Genomic DNA, 27,987 nt, shown 5'->3' on the forward strand with positions numbered 1-27,987 from the left:
ACTCTGGTACCTCACAGATGACAGCATATGTCACTGTTAACCTTGTGTTATGTTTCCTAACCAGTGTCCAGCACAGCCTCTGAGGCCATCTGCTTTCTGTGGTTGTCAGCTCTGAAAATAACCTAGGACGCTGAATCCCTGGAACACATTTTTCCTACTGTTTTGATTAGAAAAGCATTTCCAGCCTAATCAATCTTTCTGTTTAACTCAGGCATGTATTTGACAAACTTCCTGGTTTTAATTTTCTAGTAAACATGATAGATCTTAAATTCCCAGGTGATATTTGACATTGGGGAAGTTTCAACGCACATGCAGCAGAACCACTATAAAGTAACATTTGCTTTGCTCCTTGCTCCTGGAGAAAAAAACATGTACTGAATAAAACCACAAGGACAGGATACCAGGAAGCCCTTGTGCTGGTGTTTTCCTTGAATTAATGCTTTCAGCATTCTCCTTACTCATTTAGATACTTCTGCTTATATAATTTTCCTATATCCCATCTATTATGTTTCCTTGCCTCTTTAGATAGCTCTTTGTGGCTCTGCTAATTATCTGTGTCTGATGGTTGAGGCACATCATCTAAAATGTGCTCAAATGGTGGAAAAATAGAACATCTAAAAACACAGAACTATTCCACACAGATTTATGATTCAAATAGGGTCATCTTTGTCCAATTAAGCAAGCCTACTTGAAGAAAGATGGCTGAAACATTGTTTTCTTAAAGAGACTTTTTTTTAATGTCCCAAAGCTAAAAGAAAAAGAACATAGGGGAGATACAGGAAGAACATTACTTACTAAGTCACTGCATTTAGAAGTCTTGGAGACACATATTGAATTGCTTTGTTTCTGAACTGGATGGTGCTCTGCCAAAATCCTCCTGTGACTTCTTTCATTGCCTTCATTCAATTTTATATTGTTTTGAAGGTCCAGGCAGAGAGGATATGTAATTGGACATTTGGTGAATTCAGAGGAGTAAAATTGTGTCCAAAGTTATTAGCTTATCTTCGTGTGAAGAGCAAGGAGAACATTTTATTTCATCTAACTTTTTATAGCAATCAATTAATCCTTTGCTTTAAGGATGACAACAGAATGCCTTTACTCATTCTCATGGAAACATTGACATCTAGTGGGTCACTGCATTAATGCAGGGCAGCTGAAAGGCTGGAAAAAAATGCCCAAATTTGGGGGCTATTCAATATGGCATGTTCTCTTTGATTATTTAATTTGGCCCATTGATCTTTCTAGCTAACCTCTGCCTGTAATTGTGGATAAGAAATAATAATTTCTTATTCAGAAAAGGCAGTTGTAGAAAAAAAACGTAGCATACCTTACCAATAGCTTTCACATACCCTATAGATAGATTCTTAATGATTATTTTACTTGAAGATTTGTTATTTATAGGAACCCAAATCATGTAGTAATGATAGAAACTAACTCTTAGTGTTTGGAGACCTATACAGTGTGGCACAGTGGTTCTTAAACATTTTCATTTCAGAGATGACTTTGATGAACAGTATGAGCACTCTGCCAAGAAATTTTATATATAAGCAGCCACATTAGATTCTGTATACAATTTCAAGGGAGTTCACAGAGCCAGTAAAACTTGAGAAGATAAAGAACTTCTCCCTACTGATAATGACAGGAAACTTACAACACTTACTATGTGCCAGACACTGTTTCAAACATTGTTCATGTATCAACTCATTTAATTATCCCAACTCTTCTATGTAGACATATTATTAACCCATTTCACCGAATGAAGCTGAAACGCAGAGAGATGAAAATATTTGTCCAAAGTCACAAAGGCACTAGCAGGTGGAATTAAGATCAAAACCCAGGTAGGCTGACCGGAAAGCCCATGCTCTGCTAGAATTGCCTGGTGCCTCTCACAGAAGAAATACTGCATAGATGGCTAGACTGGCAGATAGAGCCCTTACACATTGCTCTCAGCATGGCCAATTTCCCTAAGCAATCTCTTTAGACTAGTTGCTGTCTATGCCTCAGTTGTCCAGAATTGTATTGCAACAGACCAATGGGCACTACCTATTCGGGAAAGAAGGAGACAGGTGTAAAGTTAAGGCAACATGCTTTGGAGCCTTTAAATGGGAGCTTTAATGCATGTCTGAATGACCAGGACCTTCAAGTCCCGTAGTATTGGGCTGATAGCCATTGGGAGTACAAAAGACTAGTAAAAAAAAAAAAACAAAAAACATTGAACTTGAGCAAATGTCAGTTCTATGGAGCAAGAGATGTGACAGATCTTCTCTGTTCTATAGGACCTTTAGTCTTTAACCTCGTACTTCATGAAGCAAAGCAAACTGCTTGGATTAACTCTCCTATGGTTATGCTAGGAGAGAAAAGCTATAACATCTGTTCCCTGGCATGCAATTCTCCTGGAGAACAATGGTATAAGGTTAGGAAACAGGATGCATAAACTGGGTTACTACCTCGCAAAGATGTCCCTGAGTCCAGCACTGGACTCTCTTCCCTACATCCCTCCCAGAGGCTGCTGGGGAATGAGGGAGAAGAGGTTGTTGAACAGCAGTAATCCTTCCTCAGAGGCGCCTTTCCCCAAAACCCAAAGCCATGGATATGAGACAACAACGTCTTTTGGAATCTATTTCTAGCTGGAAAAAAAGACAGTGGGAGAAAAGGTCTGCTGATTTCCAATGCATCCTCTATAAATACGAGTCTTCTGGTTCTTTGACCTTGCCATGCATCTTTCCCTCTAAATGGATACAGTGAAGACTTTAAAAGCATTATCTCTTTTCTAGGGATTTTTCCTGTCTTCACTCTCAGCCCAAACACTTAAGCAAGCTAGAAATAGTGATTGCTGTCAACCAAATGCGGCTGACTTTGTTTTAACATACAACTTCTGATGCAGGTAAAAAGGAACAGACGTGAACATCTATGGATGCTAAAATGATTTCTCCGGAGTATCCTGGTGACTCTAAAAGGGGCACACATGTTTTCCAATTAAGAAAATGCCCGCCGAGCAATGGGTAATGCCATATGTCTGAGCCTCTTAAATGGAAATGAGCAGCCAAAAGGTTTTGCTAAAAAAGAAAACAATTATTTGTGCTTGTGGCCTGGTAGTCTGCACTTCCAAAATATCATCATTGCGCTCCCATTATCTCTACAATTATCTTAGTTATACTTGGACTATTTGACGTTGACCCTGTAATTCTAGAATTAATCTAGGAAAATTTACCTTTCTCTACCTGGTCTTCAAAAACACCATTTTCTCATGTAAGAAGAGAACCCAATGGATTCCCCAAATAGTTTTAAGTGATTTGTGATATTCAGTGATGAAGGTCTGCGCTTCATACTTCAACACTTTGTAATGAATTTCACCTCAAAAACCCTTAAGGGATAAAATCAAAACCCTTCACAAAATCAGAATAAATTCCATATCCTGCCTCACCTTTTCCTTATTCACTTCTGAGCAATGTCAAAGACTTGCTTAATAAATGTTAAATGAATAATAAAGGTGAGAGAGAGGTATAATTTCTTTTGAAAGAGGTACATTTTCTTAAGCTCATCAAACTAGAATTTTCTAACTACCGGGGAAGTATGTAGCCCTCTGAAGAGGGAATACTGTGGGGCGCCTGGGTGGCTCAGTTGGTTCGGCTCAGGTCATGATCTCGCAGTTTGTGAGTTTGAGCCCTGCATCAGGCTCTGTGCTTACAGCTCAGACAGAGCCTGGAGCCTGCCTCGGATTCTGTGTATCCCTCTCTCTCTGCCCCTCCCCTGCTCATGCACTGTCTCATGCTCTGTCTCTCTCTCTCTCTGTCAAATATAAATAAACATTAAAAGAGAGAGAGAGAGAGAGAGAGAGAGGGAATGCTGCTTTCATTTTTATTTTTTTTATTTTCTTTAATGTTTATTCATTTTTGAGAGACAGAGAGACAGAGCATGAGTGGGGAAGGGGCAGAGAGAAGAGGGAGACACAGAATCTGAAGCAGGCTCCAGCCTCGGAGCCGTCAACACAGAGCCTGATGCTGGGCTCGAACTCATAAACCATGAGATCTTGACCTGAGCCAAAGTCAGAGGCTCAACCAACTGAGCCACCCAGGTGGCTTTTATTTTTCTACTCAGAGTACAGAATTGTATCCTCCCAATATAGATATCTATACAGAACCAGATTAAAAGGTTTCTTCGACTTAGTACTTTGTAAAAATGGTAAAATTCATTGCCAAGAGCTAAATCTTGCAATATGAGAACTAGGCATAGTTTATAACACATAAAACTTGACAACTAAAGAATATTAGGCTGGTTCTGAGCTTGTAGAACTCTTTGCTAAGGACCAGTGAAGGTTTTGTTTTTTTTTTTTTTTTACCAGTGAGATTGAAGGGCTGAGGTCTGCTCCTGTCTTATTCCAACTTTGTGGGCGCCACATGTCTGCTGCTCTGCCAGGCCTTGTGCCAAGTGCTTTAAAATTCAGACGTGAATCTTGCTCAGGTACTTGCTAAAATAATCAAAATCATCTATAATGCTATAGTATACATATATAATTTTATAATAAATGTAATGTGAATAATATCCATTATTCAGGGTTTACTGTGCTAAATGTCCTAGCAAACACGGCATCATTTTTATTTCATTTCGTTTTCCCCTATTGAAACATAAAATCCATGGAGGCAGGAATATTTCTTTCTTATTTACCACGGTATCCCCAGTGACTAGAACAGTGCCTGATATGTAATTTGTTGAATGAATGGGTGAATGTTGGAAGTATTGTAATAAATATTTGACATAAGAAAAAACAAAGGCTTGGTGATCTTGCCTTGCCCCAAAGTTATGAAAGAACAGGTCCTTCATTGAAGGTTAAACAGTTAAGATTTGGGGCTGAAGTAAAGCCCAGTTTTATCTGACTTCAAAAGTCAAAGGATATATTTCAGAATAATTTTTTACAGTTAATATAAAAATTTATAAAGATATTTTACATTGTCTTTCATACTATGTCATTGAAACTCAGTATTTTATACTTACAGCACAACTCAATTTGGGCTTGCCACATTTCAAGTACTCAGTAGCCACATGTGGCTGGTGGCTTCAGTATTGCCCTATGTATCTCACAAGATTGCTGTTATTCAGATAATTTATGTGAACATATGTTAGGGGCACTGAATGTTGCCATTTTTAGTGAACTCATTTTATTTTTTTTTAATTTTTTTAATGTTTATTTAATTATGAGAGACACAGAGACAGAATGCGAGTGGGTTAGGGGCAGAGAGAGAGGGAGACACAGAATCTGAAGCAGGCTCCAAGCTCTGAGCTGTCAGCACAGAGCCCGACATGGGACTCGAACTCATGAGCTGTGAAACCATGACCTGAGCTGAAGTAGGATGCTCAACCTACTGAGCCACCCAGGCACCCCAAGCGAACTCATATTTTAATATCACTTGGGTCTATCTTTAGTTATGCCAACTATCATGGACCCTAGTTTACTTTTATCCCTGAGGATGAGCCATGAACTAAACACATTGTCATGTGTAGCTGTATTTGATACCACAGTTGTAGTCTTGTGGAAAAAGCACAGAATGTGTAGTCAGGATGCAGACGACTGTGTTTTTGACTACATCCTAGCTATATGACTTTGGCCAAGCCCAGTTTCACTTTTCAGCCTCATTCCCTTTTTTCTTTATTTTTTTTTAATGGTTTATAATTTAGTGATCCATCACTTACACATAACAGCCAGTGCTCATCCCATCAAGTACCCTCCTTAGTACCCATCACCCACTTAGCCCATCCCCCCACCCACCTCTCTGCCAGAAACCCTTAGTTTGTTCTCTGATGAATGGATAAAGAAGATGTGATACACACACACACACACACACACACACACACACACACACACACACACACTGGAATATTACTTGATCAAAAAGAATGAAATCTTACCATTTGCAACAATGTGGATGGAACAAGAATGTATTATGCTAAGTGAAATAAGTCAGAGAAAGACAAATACCATATGATTTCGCTCATATGTGGAATTTAAGAAACACAACAGATGAGGGGTGCTTTGGTGGCTCAGTTTGTTAAGCATCCAACTCTTTTTTTTTAATGTTTATTTATTTTTGAGAGAGAGAGACAGAGCATGAGCAGGGGAGGGGCAGAGAGAGAGGGAGACACAGAATCTAAAGCAGGCTCCAGGCTCCAAGCTGTCAGCACAGAGCCCGATGCGGGGCTCGAACTCACAAGCTGTGAGATCATGACCTGAGCCAAAGTCAGACGCTCAACCAACTGAGCCACCCAGGCACGCTGAAGCATCCAACTCTTGATTTCAGTTCATGTCATGATCTCATGGTTCCTGAGATCATCCCCACATTGGGCTCTGCACTTACAGTGTGGAGCCTGCTTGGGATTCTCTGTCTCCCTCTCTCTCTGCCCCTTGCATGTGCTCTCTCTCTAAATAAATAAATAATTTTTTAAAACAATAAATAAAACAGATGAACATAGGGGAAGGGAAGGAAAAGTGAGATAAAAACAGAGAGGGAGGCAAACAATAAGAGGCTCTTAAATACGGAGTGGTCAAGTCTACCACTATGAAAAACATTGCTTTTCTCCAAATGCAATGTGTGAATTGTCAGCCTTGCCCCTCTTATCTGAGTGGGATGCTTGATTTCTCAGTGTTCTGTATAGGGGACTCCATTTTTTCCTGTGCTATCAAGATAGGAAGCACTAATGCCCTTTGTTGAGACACTCTTCCTACTTGGTACTCAGCAGAAACATAGTTGCTTATATGTGTAAGGTGACACTTCCTATATACCACCATTACAAACCACTTCACATCAACAGTTCAGGGCACTACAGAACTTTTCATGGGTTATATCCCTCTGTGTTCTCAGGCATTTACCTTCTTTACACTGGGTCTCTTCAACTCTCCTGCTCCTCTTCAAACTAACTTCCTATCCTCACTTTTTAAAGATACAAGTTACCTTCAGAAACTGAATGATAAACTAAAAATTTTATGTCTAAGATGACTCAAGCAAAAACTAGGAAGCATAAGAAAAAAAAAGGGTTTCCTGGACTACGGTTGCTTGTGGGTTCTCTGTTTGCCTCCATCCTTGAGTGAACTATGCATGGAATGCTCTGGCATCCATTCAGAGAGTCCTGGCCACATCATTCACTAGTCACATGGTTTGGGGCAAGCGCTTTAACCTTGCAGCTTTAATTCTTTCAATGTGTAAACCTCAAAATAATTTTAAAACCACCTACAAGGCTGTTACTTGATGACTGAAAATTTTGAATTTGTTTTCTTCAGCATAATATCAAATTTGAAAGTACAGAAGAATGTTTAATGAAAAGTAAACTTCCCAGTCATCCCTGTCTTCCAATCCTGAAACTAAGAAGTGTTTATGTGTCCTTCCAGAGAAAACTTTCTCATATTCAAGCAAATGCAATTTTTATTCGTTTTTAACACCAAAAATAGTTTACTCTATATGGTTATTTATCTTGTTTTTGTTTTTACCTATTACTTTTTCTTTTTCAGATAGAAGAGCTCACCAGAAGCTTACTCATGTTTTTGAAAAGCTGTGTGGGATTATTTCTATACTTTAAAACATTATCTTTAAATTAATATGGAGGAAAAATGCATGGAAACATTCAACACATTTTGAAAACAGAATAATAGTGAAGAGAGAATTGGCGTAGCCTGCTACCTGTCTAAACACATTTTAAGCAATAAGTGAAACAGTACAATAGTGAAAAGCAGAACACAAACAAAAAGAACATCTTTTTTTTTTAATTTTTTTTTCAAACGTTTATTTTTGGGACAGAGAGAGACAGAGCATGAATGGGGGAGGGGCAGAGAGAGAGGGAGACACAGAATCGGAAACAGGCTCCAGGCTCTGAGCCATCAGCCCAGAGCCTGACGCGGGGCTCGACTCACGGACCGCGAGATCGTGACCTGGCTGAAGTCGGACGCTTAACCGACTGCGCCACCCAGGCACCCCAGAAAGAACATCTTTTAATGACCTGCTATACATAAAAATTTGCTAATAAAAGCTGTGTAATAAATTATATATTTAGAAAAAGTTAAATTAGATAATTATCATACCTCATACACATTTTAAATGGATTGAAGAACTAAATATAAAAATATTAAATAATAAAAGAAATAAAAGAAAATGTAGATAAACATCTATTTGATCTTGGAGTCGGTAAGACCTTTTTAAACAAAGGAGGAAGCTACAGAAAAATCAACAATAGCAAAGAAACGATAGCAAAGAAACTATAAGAAGAAACCATAAAGAATTTAATAGCTTTCTATGGTTTCTGTTTCTATGATAGGTTTGGATGATGTGACTAGTAAAAAAATGTTATTACATCAGAAAAATTAATAGGCAAATTATAAACAGAAATATTTTGGAACATACATGACAGATATATGGCTAACAATCTTTATATTAAAAGAGGTCTCATTAATCTTAAGAAAAATAAAACTGCCAATTATAACTGTAAGCAAAGTATGTAAAGTGACAATTCAATAAAGAACAGCTTACACAAATGGCCAGTGAACATTAACAGTTACCTAAATTCCCAGTCTTGCCAAATGGTAAATAATGCTAAAAGAACAAAGAAATAACTCTTTTTTTTTTCCAACTGTGAAGCTGGGAAAGATAATTAAATGCACAATTTTCAGTACTGGCAAATTCTCAGTGAAATATATGCTTTAATACACTCACTTCTATCCTGAAAAGTAATTTGATACCATGATTCAAGAGCCTTAAAATTATGAATTTGTTGTCTTATACTTCTTTTTGTAAGAAATTATTCTAACAGAATGATTAGATGTGTACAGAAAGATTCATATACAAGAATGTTCTTAGAACATGGTAAAAAGTTTCAAACGACTTATATGTTCATCAAAAGTGTACTAGCATATACATTTGCTACACTATACACCTGTTAAAATCACATTTTACACAAAATGTAATAGAAAGGGAAATTTCTCAAAATATATAGTTAAATGAAAAAATTCAGTTTATAAAAGATAATATATAATATAAATCCAGTTTAAAAATCTATATACATATATAAAAACATGTATGTGTGTGTGTGTGTATATATATATATATATACACATATATGTATATGTGTATATATATGTGTATATATATACATATATATATATATACGGGTGTATATATATATATACGTGTATATATATATAGGATATAAAAATATAAGGTTTTACATAGACTAACACTTCTCTGGGTGAAATGATAAATAATCATTTCTTTAAAGTTTTGCACAGAAAAGCATTATCTTTATAATCAGAAAAAGTCAATAAATCTTATTTTTAAAATTAGAATCAGAGAAAACTTACATATTTACACTCACATACCTCACACTTACATATTTAACTATTATTATTTGTGTCACATTATTTGTACCCGATCATAGTGAGTGATACTTGGATATGAATTTTCTTTAAAAACCTGTGTCTGTTTTTGAAACATTATTTGAGATCATCTTTAGGAAATCTCTTGGCTCAAGAATAAAATCCAAAACTATCCCCTGGGAGGGCTTAACTATTACTAAAATATTATTAAGACTTCAGCTTTGTGTTGAGGCAGTTGTTTAGATAAAAAAGTAACTGTACACAAACATTGCTGAAACCTAAATAAGAAGTTAAAATACCAGTAAGAGTGACAATGTAGTTAAAAAGACTGAGATTGTTCATGTTGTTATCCACAGGCATCAGCCATGTGATTTGCCAGTATGAGTCCGCCTTAGCCCTAGATAGCTATGACATCATAGGTTCAAGCTCCACCCTTGGCATAAATACAGGAATCAGGCTGGCAATCTAGGTCAGAAATTCATTTCAGAACAAATCGCAATTTTCTATGTGCAATGTGCCAAGTAATTTTTCAGTTTCTTTCCGTGGTTTTCTGAGAAAAGTCCCAAAGCCATGATTTAGTTACATTACTTGAATTGGCAACAAAGCTAGTCATGCACGAGAAAAATCACTACTAATGTGTTTAAACACCCTTAAATCTGTTTCTGTTTCACTTCTCCCATGTGATTAGGGCAATCAGCTCCACTCTAGTTTCCCAGTGCTTCTAAGAAGGGTTCAGTTCCCAAAAGCAAATAAAGATGAGGTCTTCCTCTCTCAAGAGTCTTCCTCTTCAGGTCTCCCGATGCCCACTTACCCCAAAATGTGTCAGCCTCAAGAAGAGTAATATCTGCAAGTCCATTTTACATAAAATATTTCTTAATTGACATGTCTGTTTTTAATTTTAAGTTTTTTAAAAATCGAGAGAGAGAGAGAGAGAGAGAGAGAGAGAGAGAGAGAGAGAATGAGCAGGGGAGTGGGAGAGAGAGAATCCCAAGCAGGCTGACAGCACAGAGCCTGACACAAAGCTCAAACTCATGAACCATAAGAACATGACAGGAGCCCTAATCAAGAGTCGGATGCTTAATTGATTGAGCCACCCAGGCCTCCCACTTAGCTGATGTTTCTTGATTGATTGGTAGTTGATAAATTATCAGTATCTATCAATCCAAAATATACTGTGGTAGATTGCTGCTTAAAAAATAAATGGGAAGGAGTGGATTTTGGCAGACCAATGCTGCCACTGAGAACAAAAAGGAAAACCAAGATAAAACATGTTAATCAGAGAATTGGAAGGGCCATACTTCAGAGAGAAGGAATGTAGCAAAAGTGAACAAATTTCTGCAATCACTTTTATCCAAGGTTCATTGTAACTTCTGTGAATGTGCATAAGGATGAGAATTTAAATTTAGATCCCAGAAAGGGATGCTAATGGAGGACAGAGAAAGAAAAAAACTAAGCTTTTGATAGATACAGGAGGAGCCTCAGGCTTACTGCTGGTTTTATCTCACAACAGTTACCAATTTCTGGAAGAGTAGCAATCAGGATACTAAAACCTAAACAGAAAGTTTAAAAGACTGTGGAAAGTTTTAGTAGTCTTGTAAATAGATACCATTGAGAAAAGGTAACCCACAAAGTGAGAGAAAATATTTGCAATGTATCCAACAAAGATTTATAACTAGAATATACAAAGAACTTCTACAAATCAAGAAGAATACATGATATAATCCAATTGAAAACAAATTAATAAAAGATATGAACAAGTGCTTCACAAAGTAACATACCATTTGGCCAAAAATACTAAAGAAAGGTGCTCCGCTTCATTAATCATCAAGAATGTCGGAATTTAAATCACAAACCAACTACCACTACACATACCAAAACAGCTAAAATTTAACAATGTAACGATTTCAAGTACTGAGGACAACGTAGAGCAACTGGAACTCTCGTACGCTGCCCTTAGAACGATAAACTGGAAAAATGCCTGGCCATATCTACTAAAGCTAAGAATATGCATATTTTGATGCAGCTATTTTACTCCTTAGTAAAAACTGGCACACCTGGGTGACTCAGTCAGTTAGGTGTCTGACTCTTGATTTCGGCTCAGGTCATGATCTCACTATCGTGGGATTGAGCCCTACGTTGAGATTGAGCCCTGTGCTGACAGTGCAGACCCTGCTTGGGATTCTCTCTCTCTCTGCTTCTCCCCCCCCCACACACACAACACACACACCTCAAAATAAATAAACTTTTGAAAATGGGTGATAGGCATCGAGAAGGGCACTTGTAGGGATGAGCACCAAGTGTTGTATCTAAGTGACGAATCACAGGAATCTACCCTCAAAACCAAGAGCACACTATATATACTGTATGATAGCTAACTTTACAATAAATTATATTTTTAAAAAAATTTTAATTAAACCGTATATAAATATATCAATATATACCCCACAAGACATGTACAAGTGTTTATAATGACACTGTTCATAATATCTCCAAATTGGAAGCTACCCAACTATATAACAATAGTAGACTAGATAAATAGTATTTATGTAACAAATAAATACTATTCAGCATTGAGAATGAACAAACTATAATTATATATAACAACGTGGGTAAATCTGATGAAGAGGAAAAGAAGCTAGACCCGAAAGAGTGCATATGTTACGATTTTATTGATAAAAGTTTCAAAAGCAGACAAAATTAGCCTAAGGTGTTAAAAGTCAGGAAACTGGTTATTCTTAGAGGCCTGGCACTAAATTGTAAGGGGACAGAAGAGGATTTTGGGGATCTGGGTGGTATTCTGCTGGTATTACTTTGTGAAATTTATTCTGCTACATTTTATTTCTATGCGTTTTGAAGATGTATTAAAAGGTTGCACTGGAAGGTTTATGTATTGAGAGAGAGAAGCTGCCATTAGCGAGCCCAAGATAACTGTCAGACTAAGTTCAGTATCAAAATCTCAGTGTGCAGTCAATTTATCTGTTGGACAGATACAATTGATTTCTACATTTGTGTCTCTCAAACTACTGAACAAACATTAATTAAATACCTAATTGCTATGCTAGTGGAAAAAACTTAAGTAGAAGATATGATCTCCAATTTCGTGGTATTTACAAAGTATTTACAATCTGTTTGGGGAAATGAGATTAGAGACAAAATTAGCAAATAGAACTTGGAGTCGAAGTCTGAACTCCTCCCTTGACTCTTAGGGGTTTCAAGCTGATTGAGGTTGGAAAATTGCTCCAGACACCAAGATCTCCTTTGAGAATATTTTCTGCTCACAAAATATGCTATTTATTCTCAAGGGGGGTTTTTTTGCACCTATGCTCATGAGGAATATTGAATATTGTAGTTTTCTTTTTTTGTCATGTCTTTGGGTAGCACTGGCCTCATAAATTTGGAAGTATTCCTCCTTCAGTTATCTAGAGAACTGTTTTGTAGCCTATAACCATTTGTTAGAATTCATCAGTGAAGCCATCTCACTTAGAATTTTCTTTGTGCACAGGTTATCTTAAATAGAAGACCATTTAAGTTATCTAATTCTTGTTGGGTTTTTTTTTTTTCATTTTATTTATTTTAGAGAGAGAGAAAGCATGAGCAGAGGAGAGGGACAGTGGGAGAGAGTGAGAATCTCAAGCAGGCTCCACACCCAGTGCAGAGTTGATGCCAGCCTCCATCCCACAACCCCAGGATCATTACCGGAGCAGAAACCAAGAGTCAGATGCTCAGCCGTGTGAGCCAATCAGGCACCCCTTAAGCTACCTAGTTCTTGAATTAACTTTGGTAGGTTGTGACCTTTTAGAAATTTGTCCTTTTAATCTATGCCATCAAATGGATTTAAACAAATGTGTTAATAATTTTTTTTAATAACCTCAAGGTCTGTGATCTATACTGATGTTCTTTTTTTTTTCCCTGATATTTGTCATCTGTATCTGGAAGTTTATCAATTTGATCTCTTCAAAGAACCAGCATTTGGTTTCACTGATTTTCTCTATTTTCTTGTTTTTAATTACTTTTACTTCAACTTTTAAGTTTATTACATGTTTTCTTTTGCTTGCTTTCGATTTAGTTTGCTTTTGTTTTGCTGTTATCTTAAGGTGAAACTTTAGATTTTTCAGTTCAAATCTTTCTTCTTTTCTAATATTTATTTTCTATTGTTTATATTATTTCTATTTTTTATATAGAGAAAACTCTGGACAGTGCATTAGCTGTATACCCTAAAGTTTGATATGTTGTGCTTTTTCATGAAATTAAACTATTTTCAAATGACTCTGAACATTCCCTCTTTGATACAAAAGTTATTTCAAAATATATAGTTTACTTTTCAAATATGTGAGAATTTTTATATTTTTTGTTATTTGTCTCTGGTATAAGCCTATTATTGAGATTTATCATACTTTGATAACCAAAAATATGTTCGATCTCAGTAAATGTTTTGCAAGCACTTGAATGGAATGTGTGTGGTGATGTTATGAAATGGGTTGCTAAGAGTCCATTAAACTAGGCAGTTGATGAACTTTTCAGATCTCTACAGTCTTACTACAGATTTCGGATACTTACCATAATTTTTCTGATTTTCTGTCTATTTTTCTGTTAATTATTGACAGAGGAGTGTTGACATCTTTGACTATCTTTATAGATTGGTCTATTTTTTATTTTGAGAGTTCTATCAGGTTTTAAAAATATATTTGAAGCTCTGTAATTGAGTACATGAACACTTAAGATGGTTATATCTTCTGGATGAATTGACCCTCCTCATGGCTTCAGACTTCTTTTGTTTCAGATGAAGGATCTTGTGAAGTAAGTACTGTTTTTTGCCTGTCAATCAGTGGCATCTAGTCACCTCCTGCACATCTACCCTATCACAGGTCAAGAGGTAGGGAGGGGCTCTTTTGCCCTGAACCTACTCTGTGTGAGCACTTGATGACACTCGTGGAGAAGAGTTTGTGAGTGAGGCCAAACTCCCCTGTGCCTGTGGCTCTCAGTTTCTCTAAACTGAAATCTTTATCCACTCTTGGCCTTTTAAGTATGTACAATATGGGGCACCTGGGTGGCTCGTCAGTTAAGCATCCAACTCTTCATTTCGGCTCAGGTCATGATCTTGGAGTTCAAGCCCTGCATCAAATTCTGCACTGGCAGTGAGGAGCCTTCTTGGGATTCTCTCCCTCTCTCCTTCTTGCTCTCCCTCCCTCTCCCTCTCTTTTACTCTCTTTCCCTCTTTCTCTCTCCTTCTATGTCCCTCCCCTGCTCTCTTTCTCAAAACAAATAAATAAAGTTTAAAAAAAAGTATTTACAGTATCAACTGACTTTTTTTCTTATATACTTCTATGGTAGCCGCATATTCTTCCTGTGCTTTGGCCAAGGTTGAAAGGTCTGTGTCTGTCCTCCTCATGCCAAGGGATCTGTCACTTTTCAGAAGTCAGGTTTCTTTTTTGTCTTGTGACCTCAGCACTCTGATGGCTTTGAGTTAAATGATAAATTTGTAAACCACTGGCTTTCTCTTACTGCTAGGATGGGAGCAACATTCCTTTGCAGCTTTCAGAAGCAGAACTTACCTGCCAGAATTTTGATTGGAATTAAAGTCTAAAGATCAATTTTGGAAGAATTTTCATCTATATGAGTCTTCAAATCCGCATATAATTTCTTATCAATTTTTGGAGTGATCAGTTTAAGAATGATTACTGCTTTTATAGTTGTTATAATATTGTTAAGTATACATATTGACTAATGTTGGAGAAAACTGCCTTAATTAAGTCTAGATTTCTTCTGGGGCAATAAGCTGGCAGAAGTAGGGAGCAAATGCAGGGGGAGAAAACACGATACCCTCTTTTTTCTCATTTAATATGACATCATAATACCTGTTCAAAGTCAAATAGCATCTGGTTAACTGCAGATACTGGACTTTATAACACAGGTTGTGTTCCCCACCCCACCCCCAACCCCGTTGGGGTCTATCCACTACACATTTCATATATTGATTTACCTTGAAAAGATCCCTTGGGTTTTCTTTTTTAATGTTTATTAATTTGAAAGAGAGGGAGAACACTAGTGGGAGAGGGACAGAGAGAGAGGAGAGAGAGAATCCCAAGATGGCTCCATACTGTCATCACAGAGCCTGATGCAGATCACACCAACCATGAGACCATGAATTGTCAAAATCAATAGTTGGACACTTAACTGAGCCATTCAGGCACCCCTCTCTCTTTCACTTTTTTTTAAGTTTACTTATTTATTTTGAGAGGGAAAAGAGTGAGTGCACATGAGCAGGCTCCTCAATGTCAGCACAGAGCCCAACATGGGGCTCGAACTCATGAACTGTAAGATCATGACCTGAGCCAAAATCAAGAGTTGGATGCTTAACCCAATTCTTATTTTAACATTTTTTAATGTTTATTTATTTTAATTATTTATTTTTGAGACAGAGGGCAAGTGAGAGAGGGGCAGAGAGAGAGACACACACACAGAATCTGAAGCAGGCTCCAGGCTCTTAGCAGTCAGCAAAGGGCTTGATGAGGGGCTCAAACTCACAGACCGGAGATCATGACCTGAGCCAAAGTTGGATGCCTAATCAACTGAGCCACCCAGGTGTTCCCCACTTCTTATTTAAAAAAATATAATCATACAATTTTTTCAGAATGCCAAGCATGTCAATGAGTTCATGATTTTTCAAATTTCTAATTTCTCTATTGCTGAACTTTCAACTCTGGATATTTGTGTTGAATCCTTTGCTGAAAAGGAGGTCTTTACTTCTATAGAGTTTATTCATATTCACCTTTGTCAGCATTTTCACTGGCACTACCATTCTTTGTCATTTTTTTCTTATATATGTTTGTATTCAAGATTGTTTTTGAGATCTTACCACTAGAGGAATTGTTCTTTCTTGTATCAAAGTGAGTAAGAAGCCTTTAAAATTAAGTAGTCTAGCAGACGGTCTTTGCCATTCTCTACTTGCATTTGAAGTCACTGAAATTGGAAGACTAAGGCTAGGTTTTAAGTTAGTTAGCTGGGCATCTTATAACTCAAGTAAATATAACCAGTGTCACAGAGGAAGCTCAATAGCATAAGCTGGAAATTAGGATACAGATGTGCAGGAAAGGGGACATTAGAACTAATGAGGGGACAAATTTCTCTATGGAAGGACAAATCCCTGGGAGTTAACATTCAATGCAATGAAATAAAGTAGCTGTTGTCTCAATATCTTCCCAGAGTTAGTGCTTTCTTTCAACATAGCAAATGAAGTTTGTCCACTCTTCATTTAAGATATTTATGGATTTCTGATGGATTTTTTTGAAGGAAAAGAAGTGAACAGAAAATAGTAAAAAAAAATAGCAATTTGCAAAAAAAAATATTTATGGGACAAGATTTCAATCAAGCTGACTCTACAGCAGGGTTTAGCAAATGAAAGCCCAAAGGCTAAATCTGATCTGCCACTATTTTTGTAAATAAAGTCATTGAGGCACAGCCATGTCTATTCTATCCTCCATGTGTATCAACAGAGATGTTTTAAACTTGAAATTTAATTTTGTCCTTGCTTATTAAAAGCCTTCCAGAAGCTTTCTGTTGCTCCAAAATCTTTATATGGCACATAAAGCTATTCAAAATATGGTCCCTGCACAATTAGGCAGACCATACATTTATCACTGTTTTTTTTTATTTTGTATTTATTTCTTATATTCTGTATTTCAGTCATTCATTTATTATATTTATTCTCTTGTTTCTGGGCCTTCACACATACCCTTCTTTTTGGTCCCAACAGACTTATCCTTTCAGTCCTATCATGTAACTCATCCCTTGGGAAAGACTCAGATACCCAAGAGTTCTACATGCTCCCATAAAACCCAGAAAATCTAGTGCCAACAATGATCATGCTATTGTTTATTTTGTTTGTGGTATATATCAGTGGTTGGTAAACTATAGCCCATAGGCCAAATCTATACTGCTGTTTGAATGGTCTATGACCTAAGAATAGTTTTTACATTTTTAAAGTGTCTTAAGTCAAAAGAAAAGCGATATTTCAGGGCACCTGGGTGGCTCAGTTGGTTAAGCATCTGATTCTTAATTTTGGCTCAGGTCATGATCTCATAGTTTGGGATTCTATCTCTCCCTCTCTCTGCCCTTCCCTTGCTTGTGCTCTCTCTCTCTCTCTCTCTCTCTCAAAATAAATAAATAAACTTAAAAAAAAGAAAAGTGGTATTTCATGACATACAGAAAATTGTATGAAAATCAAATTTTATGGTTCATAAATATAATGTTATCGGAGCCTGGCCACACTCATTTGCTTATATAATTATCATACATTGGGGAAGGTGTCATAGGAACAAAGGGAAAATACTATCCCACGCCCCATAGACTTCGGTATTCACAATACCTTCCTCAGTGTGTGGCCCATAAAAAACACTCACTAGTTATTTATAAGTGAAACTATTTTGCCCCCAAATCAATTGCAGTTAAGCAGAGAATCCAGTCAGAATTTCCAGTTCCTAGCCAAGCACTCTTTGCTCCTAGATTAGGCTTCCTTCCCTATGATTATAGAACAATATTATTCTTAGAGTAATCATCGAATTAAAATTCCTTCCAGTTTCTTCTAGTCTTGGATGGTACCTAGGCTGCAAGCTCTAAAATGCTGAACTGTTCATAAGCAACCTCCCTTGTTATGGCCACAAAGGGTAAATAATGATAGACAAGCACTTCTGCTCAAAGCTCGGCTTTAAAATAGCATTTTGATAAGTTCAGGCACACCTCAAAAGTGCAGCTTATGGAAAAAGTATATCAAAGCAAGCACCATGATTAACCATATCCAGATGAGAGAAAAATGTGTTGACATTTCAGCAAGAATGGTTTCAATTCAAGCCCCCCCCCAAAAAAATCCCCATTTATACTTTCTAGTCAGCCAAAATTTCCAGCTGCATGGATTCTCTAGTGAATGAACAGGCCAGCACGTAGAATAAGGTCACTAAAGAATGTGCCAGTAATCACAAACTGTAATTAAGCGGTAATGGCCTCAACCTGAAGCTTTCTTCAGGATTAATGAATACCTGAGAAGCTAGTGGCCTGAGGCAGCACTCATTCTGTCCAGGATGCCCTGGGATAATGTGAGTGCTATAAACAAATGTGTTTCCAGGTTAAATCACCCCCTAAAGTTACCTTTTCCATTTCTATGTCACAGAGTTAGATTTTTTTTATGACATTCATTGTGGAAAAAAAAAACACAAGTTTAATCAAGAAAAGAGAAAGAAAGGATTGAAATTCAAAACCAGTAGAGATTTCTTTTGGGTAGTGGGGGGTGGTGAGTATGAACTATATTTAGAATACTCAGACTTCATTTTCAGCTTTGCTATGAAACATAGGGGTAAGAATATTTATTACATGCCAGATTATACACATAAATTTATCACTTAGTAAATATGAATAAATTATAATTATCAATAACTGTTATAATCATCATTACTATGACTTTTAATGCCTTAGCTTAACTAATGAGAAGAGAGTCTGGAGCAAGTAGAACATCGGGTTAGTAAGTAAGGCAACTATCAAAATATGAGCCATCATTTATTTGCTGCTTACTCTAAGACAGGTAGCGTCGTTTCCTCTGTGGGCTGAGCATCATTATCTCCCTTTTATAGGTAAGGAATCTGAGAATCGTGGAGATTAAGTAACTTGTCCTAGGTCATTCTAATTAGTGTAGAGGTTAGTATTGAAGCCTAGGTTCTTCTGACTTTAAGACCCAAACCCAAACCACTAAGCACTCTGACCTCACTGATATGAAAGGTCTCGATCAATCATTTGGAAATGATGAGATAGATTTGTCAGGGTGACATTTCCAATAGAGAAATGAAGCTAGTGGTGAATGATTGAAGTCATTAACATGATTTTAAGGGAAACTGCTATGTGTATCAGAGGTCTTAGCTGGGAAAAATTCAGGAGTGACAGAGATATTTAATGTAGAAATCTGCTCTGATATCATATCATATCATATCATATCTCTTGGTATGAATGTAGAAGCCCTAATACAACCAGTTTCCAAAGCATATCCCACAGTCCCACTAGCCACACCAGAGTCCACCATGTCTGAAATTTCTTTTTTTTTTAATTTTTTTTAATGTTTATTTTTGACAGAGAGAGAGAGACAGAGCATGAGCAGGGGAGGGGCAGAGAGAGAGGGAGACACAGAATCAGAAGTAGGCTCCAGGCTCTGAGCTGCCAGCACAGAGCCCGATGCAGGGCTCGAACTCACAGACCGCGAGATCATGACCTGAGCTGAAGTCGGACGCTCAACCGACTGAGCCACCCAGGTGCCCCTGAAATTTCTTTAATAAAAGACTGAGCTTCTATTTTTTTAAATGAGAGGTTTAATATGTAAACATGACTAAGAAAAATACCAAGTAAACATATCCAGAAAAGTACCATTTCCTGAAATGGGAAAAACTGCTATTAAGCACTTTTCTTAAAGGAAAAGTGCAGGAGGCTATTTTACCACTTGAGGAATTAAGTACTGGATTATAAAAAAAAAAATCCTATGTATTCTAAAATAAGGAGGGGAGTGGTAAGGAAGGGGCTATTTATTTCTCTGCCACAGAAAAACATGGAACAGATAAAGTAACCAGATACCTGCTTCCCTATTTTCATCTCACTGGTCCCAGAGTGGGTGGCTGGGCATTCCTCCTTCCTCAGGATGGATGGTCTAGATGACAGAGGGGACACAAACTTTGACGAACTAGTTGACTTCACTGGGCCTGTATTTTCAGGTGTGTCTTGTCCTTTTAGGGGAAGTGACAGGTTATAGTAGGGTCTCAGAGCCTCCTCCAAAGACACAAAATGTGAGGAGTCCATTTCACCTCCAAACTTCCTCTGACCCTGTGTAATAAGCATATCTGATCCAAATGTTCCTTTCTCCCAGGGATGTTACATTACTATCTCAACTGATGTAGCTTACCTAGGAAGACAACCTTTGGCAAAATTCAAGCAAACAAAACCTTTTCTAGAGAGGTCTCAAATACTAGAGCATAATTAGGTTTGGACTATGCTATGTTTTATGAGACAAAACATACTCATGTTCTAAACTAAACTTGATGTGACCTCTGCCATTCTTTTTCCAAGGAGAGAAAACTTAAGAGGAAATTATCAGTAAAGCTGAGCCTGCTTTATCTTCCTTCTTTTTCAAAGTCAGATAACCACAAACACAACTAGAAAAATCTACTCAGGCAGGAATTACCAAATTAGGAGAGTAAAGCATAGTGAACAGAGAGAAAAGAGTGAAGTCACGGACACAGGTGACTAATTTTACCTACTTTGTAATAAATAGGGAGTCTTGCATAGTTTTAGAAGCATATTATTATCTTACTTTTCAAGCACAATGGCCAAGATGGCAGGACAGAAGAGTGGCAAATGTTTGTAATGAGTAAAGCCTGTTTGGAAAACTGACATTGAGGCAATAATGAGAAAAGAAAAGAGGGGGGACAGGGGGATAAAGAGAGAAAAAGAGAGTTATTAAATACTTTTAATAAGAGTCACTGAATTTCATATCTTTGCTGAATTATGAACCACATACAAACTAAGGTCAGGCCCTATCTAAGCCCCACTGATAGTTCAGATTCATCCCACCCCCATCCCCCAAGGCCTGGGCTCCCCTGGTGCAAGATGAATGTTCAAGGAGGGAGAGAAAGGAAAGAAGAAAATCCATTCTCAGCATCTGGTTGCAGAACATAGGAGAAAACAGCACAGTGATTCTGTGCCAGCAATATCCATCGCAGCCAGCCCACTCAAATGACACAGTTACCTAAAGAGCATGGCCACAACGCTTAGCTGTCAGTTCTGGAATTAGCAAAAGACCCTAGATGGGAATTCACTAACTGGTTTCCCAGGAGGTTCAGGGAGTAAAACTCTGTCATCTCTACAATTGTAGACAGTCCTATCCCTCTTAACTTTCTTCTCTAAGTTATTTCTAATTTGATGATTCTCAGTCAGAGGTATACATTTGAATTGTCTGTAAAACTTTGGGGAGGGGCAGGGGGGTAATGCATATCTGCTCCCTATTCCAGATCTAAAGAGTAAGAATGCTTAGGAGGAGGGGTATCTGTATGTGTATTAAAAATAAAAGATTCAAATGACTCTGAAGTACATGCCAAGTTAAGAACCAGTGTCTTAATTTCCTTGGTCTTTCTTCAACTGATAAAATCCAAAATATTCTCTCCATCTCAGCTACTCTTTGGGATATATTGGTTTCAATCTTGCTTTTAAGACAATGACACCTAGTAAGGAACATAAAATTCCAAACTGAACTACCACCTCCCTATTCTATTAATGCAGCCTAAGATACTATTTCTCCTCCTCTCAACATTAGCAAAAACTTCTAGGCTTTTACATATCTCTTTCACTTGTTTGATCCTGTGCTGCTGTATGGGATGAGGTTCTTTCAGAGAGGTCCTGCAGTACTCTCTTCAATAGCCCTTAAGACTATATTGCAGAAGACCAAACTGCCTAATGCAGCATCCTATCTACTCCCCTTCTTGTTCATGCCTTATAGCTTCTGGTCTGCCACAAGCTCTTGTTTCCAAGTCAGGCTATGTAATTTATGGCTTCTTCTTCTATCTTCTCTCGACCTTCGATGAAAAAGGAAGAAACTGCATCACAATTCCATCTGCTGAGATCAATTTGAATCAAGATTCCAGTGTTCACAGTATATTCCAAATCCATTCTATTTGCATATTGATCAGCCTCTCAGAAATCTCTTGATCCATAATCTTGATTAAGATGTTGAGGGCATGTTATTATCAAGCCTATTTCAGATCAATAATTGCCTAACACTTCCCTCCTTCCAAAGGGTGAAATCAATAAAAGAATTCACAAGGAAAAATATCCATCAATAACTTGGATGCTCCACAGGTCAGACTCACAGAATCGAATCACCTTATCCTCTAGGATACAGCCTCTTGATGTATAATGTTTCTCCTTTGTAAAAAGTCATGCTAGAAAGATTTTATAGCTCTTGAAGGAAATAGTTATGAGATACTATCATAAACTAGTTTATATCAGAGCCCTGCTGAAACCACAGGTAAATAATTTATTACTGAATTAAAATAAAAATGATGCCACACACCTTAACATCCATCCATCCATCCATTCATTCAATTAATGGATACTTCTAGAACACTATGCATCAGACAGGCATTACACTAAGCATGGAAAACAGAATGAGGGCCAAGACAGAGCTATTCCCTTACATCAAAGAGCTAAAAGTCCAACAGGGGAAGAGAGACATCAAAGGAGAAATAATAAAAAATTATCCTATCTAGACTAATGAGGAGTCCTTCTACATTAGACTCCATCACTATGACACCATATAATGAGAAGTATATATGTTGTTGAATTTTAAAATGCTTGTGGATACACACATTTGAAAGGAATATAGAGAAACTAGAATGGTTGCAAGAGAGCACCTCCTGGATGCTGACGTGACTTGAAATAATGCTATATGAAAAGCAACTATAGGAATGGAGATGATTAGTCTAAAGAGGAATGAACATTTTAGTCACCAGACCTCTGATGGTTGGAAAGTGGCAAAGGGAGATGACCTTGTTTATAGGGTCTTAGGGAGTTGAACAGAGAACAATGATTAGGAAGCCAGATTCCATCTCAAAAGAAGAAATGTTTTTATATCAGGATTGTATCCAGATTGAGTGCGCTTCTCAAGAAACAATGAGATTTCCATTAGTGGATTATTTCATCACACATTGTCTCCTCTCTTACAAGGATATTTCAAAAGATTTACAATTAAAAAATGGGCAGCTGGATTAGAGGGTTAAAAACCCTCCCAGACCGGAAGCCCTCTATGCCGGAGTCCAGCTCCAGCAGGTGCAGGGGTTCCCGAAGGATGAATGGCATCAGCGAAAAAGTGAAAAAATAAAATAAAAAATAAAAATAAAAGTGGACACAGACAACAGCAGTGTGTTGAACTGGCCGCTTTATTGTGGCAAATGTGGCATTATATTTGTTAGCAATTTCCTTGTAGCATGCATCATCTATGTGTTCTGGCATTACCTAATTCTAAAAATGTTCCTATATGTAATCACCCTTTAAGGAATAACACGGTTATTTTCTCATAATGCTCCCTCCTGCCCTTTGCTTATTGATTAATTTCTTACATTACTTTCATTATGTATCTATGTTTATCTATAATCTATAAAGCATTTGTTTTGCTGTTTTCATGAAAGGTCATCTATCTCTCAACACCTCAAGTGGAACAGTTACAGGGACAAGACCTCTTAGTTGTTTCCCTGAACCATTTGTGGCTTGAGGAACAAAAGTATTCGCCTCAGTCCGAGGTGCCAGGAGGGGGCCAAGAGGGCCTTGGGAACCCACGCCTTATGCATTCTCAGAAAGACAATGCACCTAGGAACTAATGAAACATTCTGTACCTTAACCTACTAGGTTCAATCATCATCTGGAACGCCTTCTGGGGGCCAAGTGGGTCTAGGGATGGAGTAACTTGTGCCCATAGATACACTCCTTTGTTGCCGGAGTAGGGCTTTTAAATCCATATCCCTCCTTTGCTGGCAAACGTATGAGGCTACCCTTCCTTTAGGTAGAGGAGTCTTTATAGGGGGTGGCAAGGGCTAAACGTAGGGCTGTACAATTTCCTTGCGGAACCTTATTTCCTTCCCCAATGGTTCTTTTCCCAGGGGTCTGTCGAGGGCAATTCCCCAACAGACAATTCCCCAGGTACTTTTATTAAGGCCAAATTACATAAAAGCAGGAGTACAAGAAGCTTCACTGTCGGTGGGCCGCCTGCAGTCCCGATCCATCCACCGCCCAGGCCCTGCCATCAGGCTGGTTGGATAGCTCGGCTTCCAGCACCTATAAGTCATATTTTATATATTTTAAACTGTTGGATATATACAGAATAAAACCCTGACTTCTTAAACATGTTAACTATCTCTTAATTATAATGCCAAATTTCTGTTATTTCCTTTTAATGGACTATTCAACCTTATGTTATTTTATACTATGGGGATACGTTTTAAATTATAAATGAAGCCCTAATAATTCACTTTAACATGAAGTTTTGTGACTATTTTAAACACATTTTAAAAATAGGAAAAAGCTTAGTGACAACACTTCTGCTAATGAGAAGGAGGTGAAGGCCAAATTTCTCAGATTATTGTTTTCCAGCAATAATGCAACTGGTTTACCTTGGAGAAAGTAGTGGAGTTTGAAGGAAGGTCCTGTGACTGGACAGAAGAAAATCTGAAGAAAGACATATTTAAATGTCTATTAGAGTCTTTAACATTGTTCTGTGAAGATGACAGCCAGGCCCAGGAAATCATTAAGAAGCTGGAGAAGAATATAATGTTCCTTAGCCAGTGTACAGCATGAGAAGCCAGGAGGGCTTAGATATTGGGAGCTATTAATCAGGCAAGCCAGGTTAGTAAAGCAGTTGAAATGATGACTCAGCAGGGAGAAAATCTGGAAAATAATGCATGCCAAAAAGCATGCTGAACTAGAAGAACCAAAATGGGTTCTTTTGCAAAATGAAAGGTCTTTTAACTTTCTTGTCAATGAAGATGACTGCCAAGTTCAAAAAAAAAGTTCAACTTTTTTAAACATCAAGCCATTTTCTCTTTGAAGAGTGACCATCATCTCTTTACCCAGAAATATTGGAAATTCAGGAATGGTGACTGGGATGGTCAAACAGTTGGCATTTTGGGGGATCATAACAAAGAGAGCACCATCCCTCATTACAAGGATTTATAAGCACCTATTCCCGGGCAGATGCTGAAGAAGAAAAATGTGAACTAAAAACTAAAGGTGACTTGGAACCATCTGAAGAAGAAACAGTAGAAAGGACAAGAATGCCACATTAAGTCTTTCTGCAAAGAGAAATAATCCATCAAAATGGTCTATCTCATGTTTTTATGACATGATAGCTCCCTGAACAACAAATCTCAAGACTTCCACCAGAAAGACTACTAAGGAGTGCCTGGGTGGCTCAGTAAGTTAAGCGACTCACTCTTGATTTAGGCTCAGGTCATGATCTCATGGTTTGTGAGTTTAAACTCCACATAGGGTTCCTTGCTGACAGCGTGGAGCCTGCTTGGCATTCTCCTCTCCCTCTCTGTCTCTCTTTGCCCCTCCCCTGCTTGTGCTCACTCTCTCTCTGAAAAATAAACTTAAAAAACAAAACAAAACAAAAAGACTACTAAGGCACTTTGACTTTTGTTGTATTCATTGCACTGTTTGCAGCTTTGATGGGCTTCCTCATAGTCCAGTTTCCCCAAATGTCTCTGGATGCTGCTCCCACAGAGGATGGGGACTCCTGGATGTCTGTAGAACATATCGTGCATCCATTTCTCAGACTTTGACACAATGAGCCACCACCAGTGCACCTACAGCACATCCTAATATGCATATCTTGATTTGTAAAGTTTCAGTATAGGAACTTCGTAAATTAGTAACTTTCAGCTGGGAAATTATAGCATGGAACCAGAGGTCCTCAGAATTGTTATAAGATTTTTACATTTCCTTTTTATGAGATAACTTCCCCAATTAAAATACAATGGGGGGGCTTATTATTTTAATAAGCTTTTTGAGAAAGAGATACATAAGATATATATTATTTGTTAAAATTTATCAAAATAAATAAGCATTAAAATCTTAAAAAGAAAGAAAGAAAAGAAAAAGCTCTTTTGAAACCTGTGTCAGATCTCTACAAGTAAACCCTAGCCTCTTTAAGAAACTACACAAAGTTGCCATCACTCAATTTCTGAAACTCCTATTTAGAAATTACCTTCAATAGCCCATTCTATTGAATAGCTTCACTGGTAGTAAATTATAACCCTCTGAGGTGCATGTTTTGAAGTAGCCAAAAGTCATTTAAAGTTAACTTCTGAGAAATAATATTATGATACCAAGATTAATAAATTATTACCTATTTTCCCAGCCTTAAATTTCATTTCTTCTTTCTGTGGAATTTGCATGTAATTCCCTTCCTATGGCTATATTTTCACCCTCTCCAAGGACAAGTGTCCTTGTCTTTCTATACAATATAATTGAAATATTTTGTTAATACTTCATTTCAGGAATTGCTTAACCCTATTCCATAGGATGTATCTAAGTCACCCTGGAGCCTTTAAAAAACCATTGAGGATTCACTCGATCTTAGTAGATCCTGGAAATCTCTATTTTGAAAAAGCTACTTCTAATCACTCTGATACTTGACCGAGTGAGGGACTCTATGTTCTGTCATCTTATTCCAACCACATTTTTGCCTTCATCCCACCACTTTTTGAACAATAGATTCCTGTAGGGAAAAAGCAAAGAATTTCAAATCCTGAACACATGGATTTAAACCCCACACGCATGGTTAACTAGCTGACTATAGGCAAGGACAACTCTTCTGAACAGGGATATATTAATAGTTAATCTGAAGAACTACTGTAAGAGTCAAATTAGATCATGTATGTAAAGCACCCAGCATAGTCAGTGGCATATAGGAGTTTAATAAAAAGCAGCAATAATTGTCAATTTCTCATCCCTACTCAACTCTACATGTTAAACTCCATTTCTCTAATAATTTATTAAATTACAAATGAACTTGAAGGTACCACAGGTATCCATAGAGACTTCAAGCTCTTGTCATCATTCTCAAAAACACTGGCTCCCATCTAAGTGAACTTGGTCCCTTGAAAACAATGAGATATTATTGGGAAATACGAGAATATTAGTGCTTACATAAGAAAAATAGAAACTTTAGCAGAGAAATAATTTACTTTAACTTATAAAAACCATAAGAAAAGTTGAGCATTGAATTAATATATAACAATTTCACAATCTAACTTCAATCTTATTCCTTCTGAATATGACCTTTGAGTTCCAAAAATATCCATTTTTGTGGGAAAGGGTACAGTTAATACTGTGCACCCTAAATTTGGAACTTCCATTCCTTTAATCCTGGGGGGGGGGGGTAAATGTTTCAAAAGGAAGCTTACTGCTTAAGTTTCTGACTCTTCTCAAATAAATATTAGGAGTGAGTACCAGAGTTCAGAAACTGCTAATTTGGGTTTGCTTTTAAAAACTTCAACTTACTCAAATAGGCTTTTGTTTGTCTACCTCTGCCAGCAATCTAAATGCAGGAAAAACCAGAATGTATATGCTTGGTCATAATTCTTGCCATAGTTTTCTTGCCGGTCACCTGCAATCCCATTTCTTATACAGTTGCTCCTATTAAGGCTTCTGGTTAACACCCAACCTAGAACATAGTGCTTAATAAATATCTATTGACTCTATAAATGAGTAAATGGGTGCTATGGACCTATGGAACAGGTATTTAAAACAACCTCTAAAGGGAAAGAAGAGTTTTGGGAAGAGATTAAACAAGAGTTGAGTCTTGAGAATGAATGGAAGTTTACTGGGAGGATGTGAAACATTGTGAGAAAATAGCCAGGCAGAGAGAACTACATGAGTTCAAAAAGAAGAAAGAGCATCTTTATTGTGAGGACCCACAAGCAATTATTCAAAGCATGAGTTGGAGATAAACCTGAAGAAGTATGCGGGACCCAGATGATGAATGATTTTGATGTCACATTAAGAAATTTAAACTTCACCCTCTAGGTAATGGTTAGTTACTTAATATAGTAGAAATA

General features: G+C 37.4%; 1 pseudogene; it reads left to right on the forward strand.

The window, feature by feature from the left end:
• The window catches only part of LOC125174468 (inositol 1,4,5-triphosphate receptor associated 2-like), an 89,303-nt pseudogene extending 63,542 nt beyond the window's left edge, over positions 1-25,761 (forward strand).
• Positions 25,762-27,987: the final 2,226 nt, after the last annotated feature.

This window comes from Prionailurus viverrinus, chromosome C2, assembly GCF_022837055.1.
Source record: "Prionailurus viverrinus isolate Anna chromosome C2, UM_Priviv_1.0, whole genome shotgun sequence".
NCBI lineage: Eukaryota > Metazoa > Chordata > Mammalia > Carnivora > Felidae > Prionailurus > Prionailurus viverrinus.